This window comes from Callorhinus ursinus, unplaced genomic scaffold (genome assembly GCF_003265705.2).
Source record: "Callorhinus ursinus isolate GAN/ISIS: 27379988/994484 unplaced genomic scaffold, GSC_fseal_2.0 scaffold58, whole genome shotgun sequence".
NCBI lineage: Eukaryota > Metazoa > Chordata > Mammalia > Carnivora > Otariidae > Callorhinus > Callorhinus ursinus.
In genome coordinates, this window is record NW_027397120.1 from 261,417 (window position 1) to 275,530 (window position 14,114).

Sequence of the window (14,114 nt, forward strand, 5' to 3'; positions counted from 1 at the left end):
CATGAATAAATAAATAAAATCTTTAAAAATTTTTTTCAAAAAAAAAAAGCAGAAAGAAAGGTGGAGACCCGGCAGGAAAGGCCAGGGAAGGGTCCAGAGGTCAGCACAGCCTGGCGCAGGAAAGCCCCCAGGATGTGTGTGGATAAAGATAAGGTCTCTGTGGGGGAAGCAAGAAGTCAGAGTCCCTGCCCCTTGGTTTGTTTTCTGAGGAGGGGTGGGCGCTATAGGGTTTGGGAAGCCTGCCTGGGCCCGCAGAGGGCCTTTGGGTCTGCTGGAGCTCACGCTGCAGGGACAGACTGGAGACTCTGCTGGGGACAAAAGGGTGAACACTGACGCTGGAGTTTGGGGACGGGTGGCAAGCCCAGGTGTTAGGCACCCACTAAGGTGGGACTAGGGGTGCTGTGGGCGTGACATGAGAAATGGGCAGCACCTTAATCTCCACACCTTGGATGCAGAGGTGAAGTTCTGGGCCAGGAGAGGCCAGGGGTGTCTGCGGAAAGGGGCTGAGATGATGTGGGGAAACAGGACCCCGGGAAGCAGGAAGCTGGGGAACTGTGAGGAGCGCTGCCGGTGGGTGCTGGGATTCCCAAGTAGAAAATCTCCAGCCAGCCACCAAAACCAACAAACCAGCAAGAAGTCCGGGAGCCCAAGACACACCTGCCTGAGCACAGCCTGCAGAGGGCCACCTGACCTCCGGCCCCCGGGAGCGTGCAGGGGCGGTGGGGAGGGGGGCCACAGATGTGCACCAGGGCAGGAAGCCCCGAGCAGACCAGGGTAGGGGCTGAGGCAGTCGCGTGAGTAAGAGAGCGTCTTCCCCTGGAAGGTTCCAGCCACCTCTCTGCAAAGCAGCCTGGTTGGCCCAGGTGGAACGCAAGGCCGTGAGGTCCAGAGGGTGGTCAGCCCTGCCCAGGGGCCACAGCTACTCCCCAGCACCAAGGCCCAGTGGGAAGGGGTGGTGTAGGGCTGAGTGTGGGCACACAGACCAGCAGTGTATCTGAGTGTCCTCCCTTGGTCCCTCACTCGGGCCACGTTAACGGTCACCTCAGATTGCAGCCTGAACAGCTTAGCTCCAGCATGCTTGAAGTCCCTCACCAGGGCAACTGAGGAGTGGCTTACAGCAGTGGAAAAGAGGCTGGCCATCTTGACTCATGTCCGCAGCTGGACAGCCCTGCTCCCAGCTCCTTCCTCGTCCCACACCCTCATCTGCCGGAGGCCCCAGTCCTTGGTCCTCCTCCCAGCCTCGCACCTTGTGGGACCCCAAATGCCCATCTCCAGGAAGGCTCTGAGCTCCAGACGCACGTGCCCATGTCCCCACCTAACTTCCCCTCATCTCTAAATCTGCACACCGAAAGCACTTACTCCCAACCCCCCCCAGCCCTCCAAAACCCACCAATCCCACACCGTTGGACTCCTCGTTCTTCCACATCACGCCCGACCCATCAGCAAATCCAGCAACATCCTGCCCTACCACAGCGATCCTTAGCTCCGGCAGCAGCCTGAATGCAGCCCATCTGGGCCCCGCCAGTCTATTCTTCCCAGCAGCCCTGCTCTGCCCAGAACCCCGCATGTCTCAGGGGCACCACCAGGCCATGCGCCCACCCCGGGGCTCAGCCGCCGACCCCGCCCCAGCTCTCTGAGTCCAGGCCGGTCCCAGCATGCACCCTCCCCCTCCACACGTGGAGCGCATGTCCCCCCCCCCCCCCCCCCCGCGGAGCCCCCCCCCCCCCCCCCACACGTGGAGCCCACCCTCTCCCCCCAACACGTGGAGCCCATGCCCCCTCCCTAGGCTGTGCAGTGGTTGGTGCCTCCGCCCACGCTCTCCTTCCAAGCTATCTCCAGGATTCTGTACAAAGCTCTGACTGCGCCCCAGCCTTCCTCCCGGTCCCTACTGGCCAGAGCACACGTCACCAGCCCCTCGTCTCCTCCCTCCAGCTCCAGAGCTCCACACACAGGAGCTTGGCTGCTGGATGCCGTATCCAGAGCCCGGAGCCCTCCCGGGTTGAATCGTGAATATGAGTAAATGTGACTTCTATAAAATGACTCTGCAGCCCAGGAACACGAGGCCATGAGATAGGGCAGCCCCAGAGATCGGGGTTCCCCTGAGGCCAGGACCCCACCTCCATGCCCCATGGGACAGCTGAGGGGTCTGAGGCACAGAGAGACCAGATGTCCTGTCCCAGGCACAGGTGGCTGGGGAAGGTGGGGCTTGAACCTGAGCCGCCCGTCCCAGTGCCCACACCCTGGAGCTCTGGACTCTGCTGCTTCTTGAAATCTTTGCAGGATGAAACTGCGTGTACCTGCAGGCGTCAAGCAGATACTGGGCAGTATGCAGAGGAGAGAGGTGAGGGAGCCTGTGGCCACTCAAGGGCAGAGGCCAGGAGGAGTCCCGGGGAGTTCTGGGGTTCTGGGAGGAGGCAGGAAGCTGAGAAGGGGACATCAGCTGGGGCCTAGGGGTGGAGGCAGCCACCCTGCCCGGTTCTAGGCTCAAGGGCCTCTCCAAAAAGGGGCGGAGGTGGGGGACCAGGGCAGCTGTACCCTGGGGCATCTACTCCACCAGGGAAGGGGGGCCACCCGCCACACCCTGCTCAGCCCCAAGCTCAGTCTGAGGCCTCGGTGGACAAGGCCTGGTGTGGGGGAATGCCCTCTGAAGGCTCACAGCAGCAAGATGCAGAACAGAGCCCGAGTAAGAGTTTAGGGGTTTTGTCCTCCAAACCCATTCTCCCGTATATCAGCCAGCTTGTTTAGCACACTCTCACTTCCACATCGAGTGTGCAGATCCACTCAGGGCCACGTTCTGAGGCACTCGGGGTGCAGGTAAGAAGCTAAAACCCCAACCATAATACAAATGACTGCATTGGTTTTTAAATGGGTTTTGGAGATCTAGAAGCACAGCCTGTGACCTGTGGGAACGTTCCTAGAATGGAGAGCACAGGCTGATTGGCGGCAGGGTGCAGGGGGACCCTGGACAGGGCTCAGCCACATTTTGGGGAGCCCCTGAGCCAGCAAACCCATGGGAATCTTGCATGATACCACTACACCAGCGGCGCTGATCAGCAAACCCATGGGTGGGCAGGGATGAAGGAAGCCGGCTTCTGTTTTGAGGCTCTGGCCCTTTCAATCCTGTGAAAACAGTTCCTTGTAGCAACGAGGAAGCTGCCCACCAATCCTGCCCGTCAGTCCCTCGGCCACCACTGCAGGGACCGGAATCAGGGCGCACAGGGAGTCTGGCCCTGAGGACCTCCCTGCAGAGCTGTGGCTGTATCAGCGTGGCTTGGGCAGAACCAGACAGGAGCTGCACGTGGAGTGAGGCGGCGGAGGGCCGGACCCACAGGGCCCAGGGAGGGGCCTCAGCTCCTGGGAGCTCCAGGGAGCATGTAGCTTGCCTGGCCAGGGTGTCAAGGGGACCCAGGGTGGGAAACTTGGCCTCCTGCATCCCTCCAACTCCCTGGGATGCTGAATTCTCCTAGGGAACAGGCACCCCATGAGTGGCCATGATCCTCATTGGCCCCCCACTACACATGCCCATGGATGTCCTCCTCAGCACCCCATCCCTCCCGGAGGTGTGGTACATCTCCACTTAACCTGAGGGCAAATTCTGGGGCTGTCATCTCAAGAACAGACAAGGAAGCTGCGTCTCTGGGCAGCGGGTGCCTTCCCCCTCACCCAGGAAGATGGCAGGAGCCCAGCTCCGGGCCCAGCCCTTCCTCGTCCGCCCCAGGCCGCTCACTTGCCCACTGACCCACGACACCCATTCTTCCGACCTGGGTGACCTTGGCCACGGCCTCCCCCCTCCCCACCAGTGGGTCCAAGCCAGGCCTGGGGTGGGTCCTCATCCACACCTGTTAGCAGGTCCCCAGGCCAGGCCTCTGAGGCCTTCTCGTGTGCCCTGCACAGACCCCCAACGCACCACGGCCTTTGTCTCGTCTGTGACCACGCAGGGCCGGTGGCTCCAGGGCAGAGCCCACGTCTGCCCACCCCCCACCCAGTGCCCGGAGGAAACGTGTGAGGCCGCGGGCCCCGCCGTGGGCAGTCCTGGGGGATACTGACCAGGACGGGGCCCCTCCCTCCCGCACCCCGCCCCCCAGCCATCACCTAACCTGCTCCTCTGCTACCAGGCAGTGCACACCATGTCCGCCAGGGACAACTGCTCCGAGGTGACAGACTTCATCCTGGTGGGCTTCCCGGGCTCGCTGGGCTTCCCCATGTGCCTGCTGGTGCTATTCACACTGGCCCACACACCAACTGTCTCGGAGAACGTGGTCCTTCTCACCGGGATCCGTGTCAGTGCCCCGTTGCCCAAGCCCATGTACGTCTTCCTCAGCAACCTGTCCTTCCTGGAGGTGTGGTACATCTCTGTCACCGTGCCCAAGATGCTGCTCAGCCTGGCGGCGTCCCCGCTCCACCACATCTCCTTCGTGGGCTGCGTGGCACAGCTGTACTTCTTCCTGGTGCTGGCCTGCACCGAGCTCACGCTCCTGGGCGTCGTGGCTACAACCGCTACCCCGCCATCACGAGTTTCTGCGGCTTCCTGGCCGCCAGCTCCTGGATCTTAGGCTTCACCGTCTCCCTGGGAAAGGTCTTCTTCATCTCGCGCCTGGGCTACTGTGGCCCCAACATCATGAACCACTTCTTCTGCAATGTGTCCCCCCTGCTGAACCTGGCGTGCTCTGGCGTGTCCGCAGCAGAACTGGTGGACTTCCTCCTGGCGCTGCTCCTCCTGCTGGGGCCGCTCCTGCTCATCATTCTCTTGTACACCGCCATCCTCGGCACCGTGCTGCGCATCGCTTCTGCCACCGACCGGCACAAGGCCTTCTCCACCTGCACCGCGCGCCTGGCTGTGGTGGTCATCTTCAACTCGGCCTCCCTCTCATCTACGCCCGGCCATGCGCCGTCTACTCCTTCGACCTCAACAAGCTGGTGTCCGTGGTCTACACGGTGCTCATGCTGTTGCTCAACCCCATCATTTACTGCCTGCGGAACCAGGAGGTCAAGGAGGCGCTACGCAAGGCGGCTCGGAGGGCAGCCCAGGCCCTGAGTGCCCGGTCCTAGGAGCCTCCCCAGGATGCGCGCTGGGCCTCAGTGTCTCCTGTTTATCTCCTGAGCAGCTCCACCAGGGCAAGGGGCTGAAGGCAGAGTCCTCCCTGTCCCTGCCCCTCATCTAGCGGGACCTGCCCGGGACACCATACAGGATGACCACCCCAACCCGGCTCACGACCAGGGAACCAATGCCTGGAACGGGCACCCCGTGTGGAGCCCCCTCGCCCTGCTATCCCCAGGGTCCTGGGGCAAATAAGACCCCGGGAAGGCAGGGAGCTGCCCGCCCACCGCCAGCAGTCCCCTGGCGGCACGTCCCGAGCAGCGTCCCTGTGACCAGCTTCCTCTCCAATGGGGGCACGCAGAGTAGACAAGGCTGGGCTTGAAAGCGATGTGTAGGCCCCGAGCCACAGCTCTGCTCCACATGGACCCAGCCCTGGTGCTGATTCTACAGGGACTCACACCCCTCCGCCCCTTCCACTTCCTCCAGCCGTTTGCCCGACTGTGGCCTCCCTGCTCTGTGACGGACCTGGTGTATAGGACCCTCCAAGCTGGCTCACTTTGGCCCTGCTGTGCAGCTGACCCTGGCCACGGCTCCCACAAGCACATCGTCACCAAGTGGAGACTGGGTGGGGGTCCACACCCACCACAGGCCTGGCTGACCAGGGAGGACAGTACCTGGATCGTCCGAGAGGAACCTCCGCCTGCTCTCCTGAGATGATTGGTGCCATGGCATCAGAAGGCCCTGTGTCCCCACTGGGGCATGACTGTGACAGCCCATGAGGCTCTGCCACGGCTTCTAGGGTCACGAGGCCCGGCCCCAGCCTGTGACAGCCCATGAGGCTCTGCCACCGCTTCTAGGGTCACGAGGCCCAGCCCCAGCCTGTGCTCAAAGGCAGCCTGAGTGCTGGTCAGAAATCTCATGGTGCCTCTGCAGGATTTCTGGTTATAATTGTCAACCGTGCTGGCAAGGTTGGGGAAATCTAAAATGTTCATCTTGGGCAACTGACAATGGGGGTTTTGAGCTTCATTCTCTGGGCCACCACAGAAACACACTAGACACTGAACATTAAGGCTGCTCATTCAGCATGCACACACTGGGCTCCGTGGGTGTGATGGGCCATGCGCTGCAAGGAACAGGGCACAAGTCCCCACGTAGCCCCTTGGGCCAGGACTGTGGGCAATCCCAGCACAGACTGACCCATCGCTGCATCTTGCCAGGTGTCTTGGCACAGACTCCAACTGCCGTGGCAGCCACCAGGATAGAGCAAACGGCCCATGCAAGCTGCCTATAGGTCTGAAACCTTGAGCACTTCCCACTTTCATAATGGAGGTCCTTCCAAATCAAACTTCTGTAAAGTAATCACTTTAAAAACTAGGGTGAAGAAAAAAAAAAGGCCCAGGGTTTGAAACATGGCGGACGACATGGACCAGCAACAAACTACCAACACTGTAGAAGAGCCCCTGGATCTCATCAGGCTCAGCCTGGTTGAGCAAATTTATGTGAAAATGAGAAATGACAGAGAGCTTCCAGGCAGATTACATGCTTATGATCAGCATTTAAGTATGATATTGGGAGATGTGGAAGAAACTGTGACTACTATAGAAATTGATGAGGAAACATACGAAGAGATATATAAATCAACAAAATGGAATATTCCAATGCTTTTTGTCCGGGGAGATGGTGTTGTACTAGTTGCCCCTCCTTTAAGAGTTGGCTGAAACAAAGAATTTATCATGTATGGAATATAGGAGCTTTTGTATGATTGCCTCTTTAAATGTAGAAGACATTCAAAAGAGAAACCTGCGTAAATTTTGATATTAAGAAATGACCAAGGATTCTTCCACTCCTGAAACGAGTTGATTTGCAGATAACTAAAAAATTCTTAAGCTAAAGGGCATTTTAATTTTTTTCCAACCCTTTCAATAAATGTGATCACCAAAAAAAAAAAAAAAAAAAAAAACCTAGGGTGAAAATACTACTGGCTCACTGGTCTGACAATTAATAAAGCAAGCACTGAGTACCAGCCTCTCGCTGGAGCTGCTTGGCCCTGCAGAGACCAGCTGGGTCAGGGAACTCACAGCCTGGCTTAGTCTGGAAGCAACAGAAGCAGCTCCGGTTGGGGCTTGCCACACAGCAGGGCCCCCAAGGCCAGGGAGACACGACCCGTTCCAGGCGGGGCATGGATGCCAAGGATGGGTGAGGACGTGAGTCAGCCCCAGCGAGTGTGGAGTGCCCCACAGGAGAACAGCAGTGTCAGGAGACCAAGCACAGCCGCAAACCAGAAGGTGCTGGAATGCAAGGCTACCAGCATGGCAGATGTGTTCCCCAAACATCCTCCTGCAGAGGTGGAAGCCACTTTAAACAAAGTGGAGACGCGCTCTGATCTTCGTGTTGGAGAGACAACTCTGCAGCTGGGTCAGAGGGACAGCCCACCTGAGCACAGGGGGAGAAGTCGGAGATGGGCTGCGGGGGGAGAGGGGCACAGGCATAAGCAGCCCAATCAGGCGACTAGTTAATGTTGGGGGAGTGAAAACTAGGGGTCATGGACAAGGCCCCAGTGTTGGCTTGGGCTGCTGGGCAGGTGCCCCCAACTGAAGACAGAAAGAACCCCCAGAGCAGAGATGAGGTGGGGAGCAAGCAGGGGCCTGATGGAGGAGCCTCATGGGCTCTTGGACTGGGGGCCACGGGGACCCACTGAAAGCACAGCCGCATGAAATCATAATTTGAGTTTTTAGAAGATTGCTCTAACTTGGGGATGTTCTACAGGATTTGGCCTTGTTCTAACGTGGGACACGGGACACAGTGTGGAAGCAGGAGTCCAGGGATAAAGGAGCCAGTGTAAGAAGCCCAGGCAAGGGCTGGGGCGCCTCAAACACAGCACAGTGGGCAGGCGTGTGAGGCTGTGGGGCAGCCCTGAAGGTGGGGCCCGAGCTCTGTGAGGTGCTGAGGCTGGGGGTCCACTATCCACCCACCCAGATGGGCAGGTCCGGGGCGGAGGGCACTGGAACATCCAAGAGGTGGTCCAGTCCCTGGCTCTGGAGCTCCAGAGAAAAGGGGCCAGAAATAGAACTTTCAGAGTAAGCTTATAGAGGGAGAGCACAGTCAGGAGCACAAGAAGGTCACCTACCAGGGGTGAAGAGCAGAGGAGCAGAGAAGACCCCTCAGCAAGGGAGCACTGAGGGTGGAAGAGGTAGCCCACAGGTCGCCCCACACCCTGGTCAGGGTGGAGGTCCCCACAGGGCACCAGGTGAGGCCAGAACTGTTCCCCTGGGTTTGTCAGCAGGTGGCTCAGACATCAGGTGGGAGGGGAGAGCAGTGAGGGAGCGGGGGGTGGGGGGGCAAGCTGCTGGGTAGCCAGAGAAAGGGTATTGAGGAAGCGCTGGCTAGGGAGGTGGGCTGCTGGAGGAGGCAGCTGTTGGGGGCAGGGGTCTGCTGGCTGTCCCTGCAGGGTGGTGGGAAGAGCTTGAAGGGGGGGCGGTAGAAACAAAAGGGACAGACCCCATTCAGGGCGGGAATGAGATGCAAGGAACAGGCCAGAGCCTCAGCTGGGAAGGAAGACACCACCCGCCTGGGAGCTCAGCCCTCAAGCTCTCCTAGTTCCGAGCAGACCTCCATTTGTTGTTTTTTCAGACTTTTGGAGACGTGTATTTCCAGTGGCTACTCCTTTCTTTCGCACACTGTGAAGTTGGGGGCCATTACAGCAGAGAAGGAAGAGGCTGTTTTTCCTGTCTGAGCAGCAGGGGGAGGTCAGTGTCCCTAGGCCTGCAGTGCTGAGCCAGACCGCCCCCCATGCCCCAGGCCAGGATGACCCACTAGCAGATGAGGAGTCAGAGCTCCTGGGGCCCGCGACGCCTTGCCACCAGTGGTCCTGCTGACCACCCCCAGGCCCTCTCCAAGGGGGCCTCTGCCTCCCTGGCCCAGCCCCCAGCGAGGATTCAGATTTTGGTTAAAGATAGCGGGTTGAGCACCACATGCTCCCTCCTTAAATCCCACCAGACCGATGCTAAAGGAACCCACCAGATAAGGACAACGACAGAAGGGACGGCAGCAACAAAGCCCCAGAAACTGGATAAATGGAGTGGACCCAGCAGAGCAGAGAGGACTAAAGTGCAAAGCCCAGAAGGAAGGGGTTTGCCTCACAGATGCCTCTGAGACTGTCTTTACTCATGGCTGACATGATGAGCAAAGAGGAGACTCGTAGAGTCTACAACAAAGCTTATTATGCAAACATCAATTGTATTTCTATATATCAGCAACAAGCAACAGGAAATTGGAATATTTTCCAAATACCATTTCCAGTATGATGGGAATTAAAGAGGGCACCTGATGTGATGAGCACTGGGTGTTATAGTAAACTAATAAATCATTGACCATTATATCAAAAACTAATGATGTACTATACCTTGGCTAATTGAATTTAACTTTAAAAAAATAAAATAGCTAAGTGTAAATCTTACAAAAATGTGCAAGAACTATACACTCAAAACTACAAAATATTGCTGAGAACATTAAAGAAGACCTAAAGAAATGGGATGTAAACCATGTTCATTGGTTGAAACACTCCCCATAGTTAAGATGCCAATCCTTCCCAAACTGATCTATACATTTGATGCAATCTCAATCAGAACTTAAGCAGGTTTCTCTTAGGAAGTACCAAACTGATTCTAAGGACCTGGAATTTTCAAAACAACTTGAAAAAGAGCCACAGATTTGGAAAACTAACACTGTCTGATTTCAGGTTTTATTGTAAAGTTACTATAATAAGACAGCATGGTCCTGGCATCAACATAGACAAATAGATCAGCAGATCAGAGTAGAGAGACTAAGAAACGGAGCCCCACATATAAAGACAACTGATTTTTCACAAAAGTGCAAAGGCAATTTAGTGGAAAAAGAATAGTCTTTTCAACAAATAGTGCCAGAAAAATTAGATATCTTGATTCCCCCAAATAGGCTTTGATACCTCATATCATATATACTCATAGACCTAAATATAACCTAAAACCCCCAGAGGAAAACATATGAGGAAATCTTTTTTACCTTGGGTTGGGCAAAAATTTCTTAGATATAAAAGCAAAACCAAAATCCATAAAAGAAAAAATCATCAACTGACTTCAATAAAATTTAAATCTTTTGCTCTTCAAGAGGCACAGTTAAAATAATGAAAACACAAGCCACAGCCTGAGAGAAGATATTTCCAAATCATATGTCTTGGCTGGAATGTAAAGGGCAGAGCCACTTTGGAGAACAAGATGGGAACTTCCTGAAACATTACACACAAACGTACCATACAACCCCCCATCTCACAGGTATTTACCCAAAAGAAATGAAAGTCCTTTCAAAGATCTGTAAGTGTATGTTCATCACAGCTTTCTTTGATAGTCCCAAACTGGAAATAGCTCAAGGGTCCATCAGAAGGTGGATAAATAAATTATGGTATATCCACATATTGGATTTATTAGCAATAAAGAGGAATGGACTATTGATGCAGGCAATGACATAGATGGTCTCAGAGTAATTATGTTAAATGGGAAAAATGTGATACATAAAAATCTAGAAAATGCAGACTGATCACCAGTGACAGAAAGCAGATCAGTGGCTGCCTGTGATGCATCAGGGAGTGGTGGGCAGGAAGAGTGAGGCCTGCAAGTCAAATATATACTATCTGACCCTTTTCAGAAAAGGCTTGTCCCTGAAATAGAGCAATATTTGATAAGACTGTGGTTGAGAATATTCCAGAACTAATGAACAAAAGAAATCTATAGATTCAATAAAGGTCCATGAATGCTGAGCAGAATTAATACAAATGATGCCCAGACACATAATACTGATGATACAGGACATCAAAGACAGAGAGAAACTCCCAAAAGCAGCTGGGAAAAGCGCAGATGTCTTCCCAGGGAACCAGAAGCTGACTTTCCAGCAGTAACTATGGAAGTCAGTGAGTGCCTTCAAGGTGCTGGAAAAATCTGCCAACCTAGGATCCTGTACTCCAGGAAAATTGCACATGGCAACTTTGGCTGGTTTTCCTAAAAAGTCAGTCACAATCTAAGGTAGATATTTGCCACTACTGCAGACACTTAGAATCAGCTGGTCCAGGCCTTACAGGAGAGTCCTGAGAAGTTCCCAAGCATGGTCTGGGGACCAGCCTCTGCACCTCAGATCACCTGCCAATGACCTAGACCATGTGAGTAGCCTGCAAAGGTACTAATTAGTCTCAGATTACTCTCAGAGAAAACCTGCTTATGCCTTTTCAATAATTGTTTATTTTAAAAAATATTTCCAACCTCACATTCCACCATCCTCCCCTTGACCATCCATATTAGTTTTCTATTGCTGTGTAACAAATTATCACAGGTTAGCCGCACAAAACTATTGATGATCTCATACTTTCCATGGGTCCTCTGCTTGGGGTCTTGCCAGACTGCAGGCAGATGTCAGCTGGGGCTGTGTTCCATGTGAGGCTCACCTGGGGAGGGACCCACTTCCAAGATCTCTCAGGCTCTTGGCAGAATTCTTCTCCTTGCAGGGGTGCCTGGGTGGCTCATTTGGCTAGGCAACTGCCTTCAGCTCAGGTCATGATCTCAGGGTCCTGGGATCGAGCCCCACATCGGGCTCCCTGCTCGGCAGGAAGCCTGCTTCTCCCTCTCCCACTTCCCCTGCTTGTGTTCCCTCTCTCGCTGTCTCTCTCTCTGTCAAATAAATAAAATCTTTAAAAAAAAAAAAAAAAAGAATTCATCTCCTTGCAAATGTAGGACCAAGGCCCTATTCTCTTTCTGGGAAGAGATCCCTGCCAGGTGGCCCTACATGCCCTCCTACTGTTTGGCAGCTCCTTCCAGGCCCGCAGGGTCAGACTCGGATGGAGTCTCACGGAACATAACGCATCACAGGAGTGACATCCCAATCCCTTTGCATACTTGTTGGTTCCCATCCACTCTCAAGTGCTTTATGTCCCTTTTTGTTATCCTCAACATATTAATAAAAGTGAATTGGAGATGAGCTAGGTTCACTCAGCAGTCTAGAGGTCTTTTGCCCAGATAACTGTCAGCCAAATTTGTACCCAAGCACTTCCCACTGCTTAACCTTTTAAAACTCTTTTTTTAAAAGGCCTCTATTCAAATTACAGAGGAGGGGAATATAAGGCAAATTTTAACAAAACTAGAACTTGTTGGTAACAATGAAGTTGTATTACTAGGAAGAAATTTCATAACAGGATAATGTGAGGTGTAAATTTTTTTAATGTTGACTTTTAAAAATGCTCATTACAATACTGGCAAATAAGTACAGATTTTATTTTTAACCATGGAGTAATTCCTAAGAAATGCTTAGGATTTATACCTCAAATTGACAGACACTGTGTCTTATGCTTTTGCATTTATGCCCTAATACAATATACCAAGTACAGCCCCAGGCCCCACTGAACACCTGATGGTTGGTTGGACAAAAAAGAACTTGCTTTGGAAGAGGGAAAAAAAAGTCCCATCCACTCTCAAGAATTACACAGCAGGGGGACATGGAGCCACCCTAGGCTCTGCCACCTGCTTCTTTTCTGAAAGTCCTAAGTGCACTGCACACTACAGTATTTTCAACATAAACACAATGTCATATGGCTGATCTCTAGAACTTACTCAATTTGTGTAACTGAAATTTTGTGCCCTGCCTAGCTTTTGGCAACCACCATTCTACTCTGTTTCTATGAATCTGCCTCATGTAAGTGAAATCATGCAGTTTTTGGCCTTCTGTGTCTGGCTTATTTCATTTAGCATGATGTCCTCTGGGTTCACCCATGTTGTCATGTATGACAGGATTGTCTTCTGTTTAAGGATGAATAATATTCCACTGTATGTATGTGTGTGTATGTATGTGTGTATGTATATATGTGTATTATATATGTGTGTGTGTATATATATATATACATATATATATATACACCAATCTTCTTTATCCATTCATCTGTTGATGGATACTTAGGTTGTTTCTGTGTCTTTATTATTATAATGAACATAGAAATGCAAACAGTCTTTTCAAGATCCTGATTTCATTGCCTTCAGATATATACCAGAAGTGGGATTGCTGGGTCATATAGTACTTTTTTTAATTTTTTGAGAAAACTTTATACTGTTTTCTATAGTGACTGCACCAATTTACATTCCCACCAATAGTGTACAAGGGTTCCTTTTTCTCCATGACCTCACCAATACTTAGTTTTTTTAATAATAGACATCCTGGTGGGCATGAGGTGATATTACATTATGGTTTTGATTTGTATTTCCCTGATGATGAGTGATATTGAGCATCTTTCCATGTGTCTGTTGGCCATCTGGATGTCTTCTTCAGAAAAAATGTTGATTCATGTCCTCTGCCCATTTTTAATCAGGTTTTTTTGTGGGTTGTTTTGTTTTGTTTTGTTTTTGCTACTGAATTGTACGCGTTCCTTACATAGTTTGGATATTGAATTCTTATCAGATATATAGTCTGTAGGTGTTTCCTCCCATCCCATTGGTTGCCTTTTCATTTTGTTGACTGTTTCCTTTACTGTTCAAAAGCTTGTTGTTTCACAGGTGTTGGTGAGGAAGCAGGGAAAAGTGAACCCTCTTACACTACTGGTGGGAATGCAAACTGGTGCAGCCACTCTGGAAAACAATATGGAGGTTCCTCAAAAAGTTGAAAATAGAATCCTAGGTCACAAATCAGGTCTCAACCAGTACCAAAAGATTGGGATCATTCCCTGCATATTTTCAGACAACAATGCTTTGAAACTAGAACTCAATCACAAGAGGAAAGTCAGAAAGTACTCAAAGACATGGAGGCTAAAGAGCATCCTACTAAACAATGAATGGGTCAACCAGGAAATTAAAGAAGAATTTAAAAAATTCATGGAAACCAATGAAAATGAAAACACAACTGTCCAAAATCTTTGGGATACAGCAAAGGCAGTCCTAAGAGGAAAGTATTTGGCAATACAAGCCTTTCTCAAGAAACAAGAAAGGTCTCAAATACACAACCTAACCCTACACCTAAAGGAGCTGGAGAGAGAACAGCAAATAAAGCCTAAACCCAGCAGGAGAAGAGAAAT

At 52.2% G+C, this 14,114-nt stretch overlaps 2 pseudogenes; both read left to right on the forward strand.

The window, feature by feature from the left end:
* Positions 1 to 4,127: 4,127 nt before the first annotated feature.
* Positions 4,128 to 5,049, forward strand: LOC112830290 (olfactory receptor 226-like; annotated as a pseudogene).
* A 1,398-nt stretch (positions 5,050 to 6,447) lies between these two features.
* Positions 6,448 to 6,971, forward strand: LOC112830335 (U6 snRNA-associated Sm-like protein LSm3 pseudogene; annotated as a pseudogene).
* The last annotated feature ends 7,143 nt before the right edge of the window (positions 6,972 to 14,114 follow it).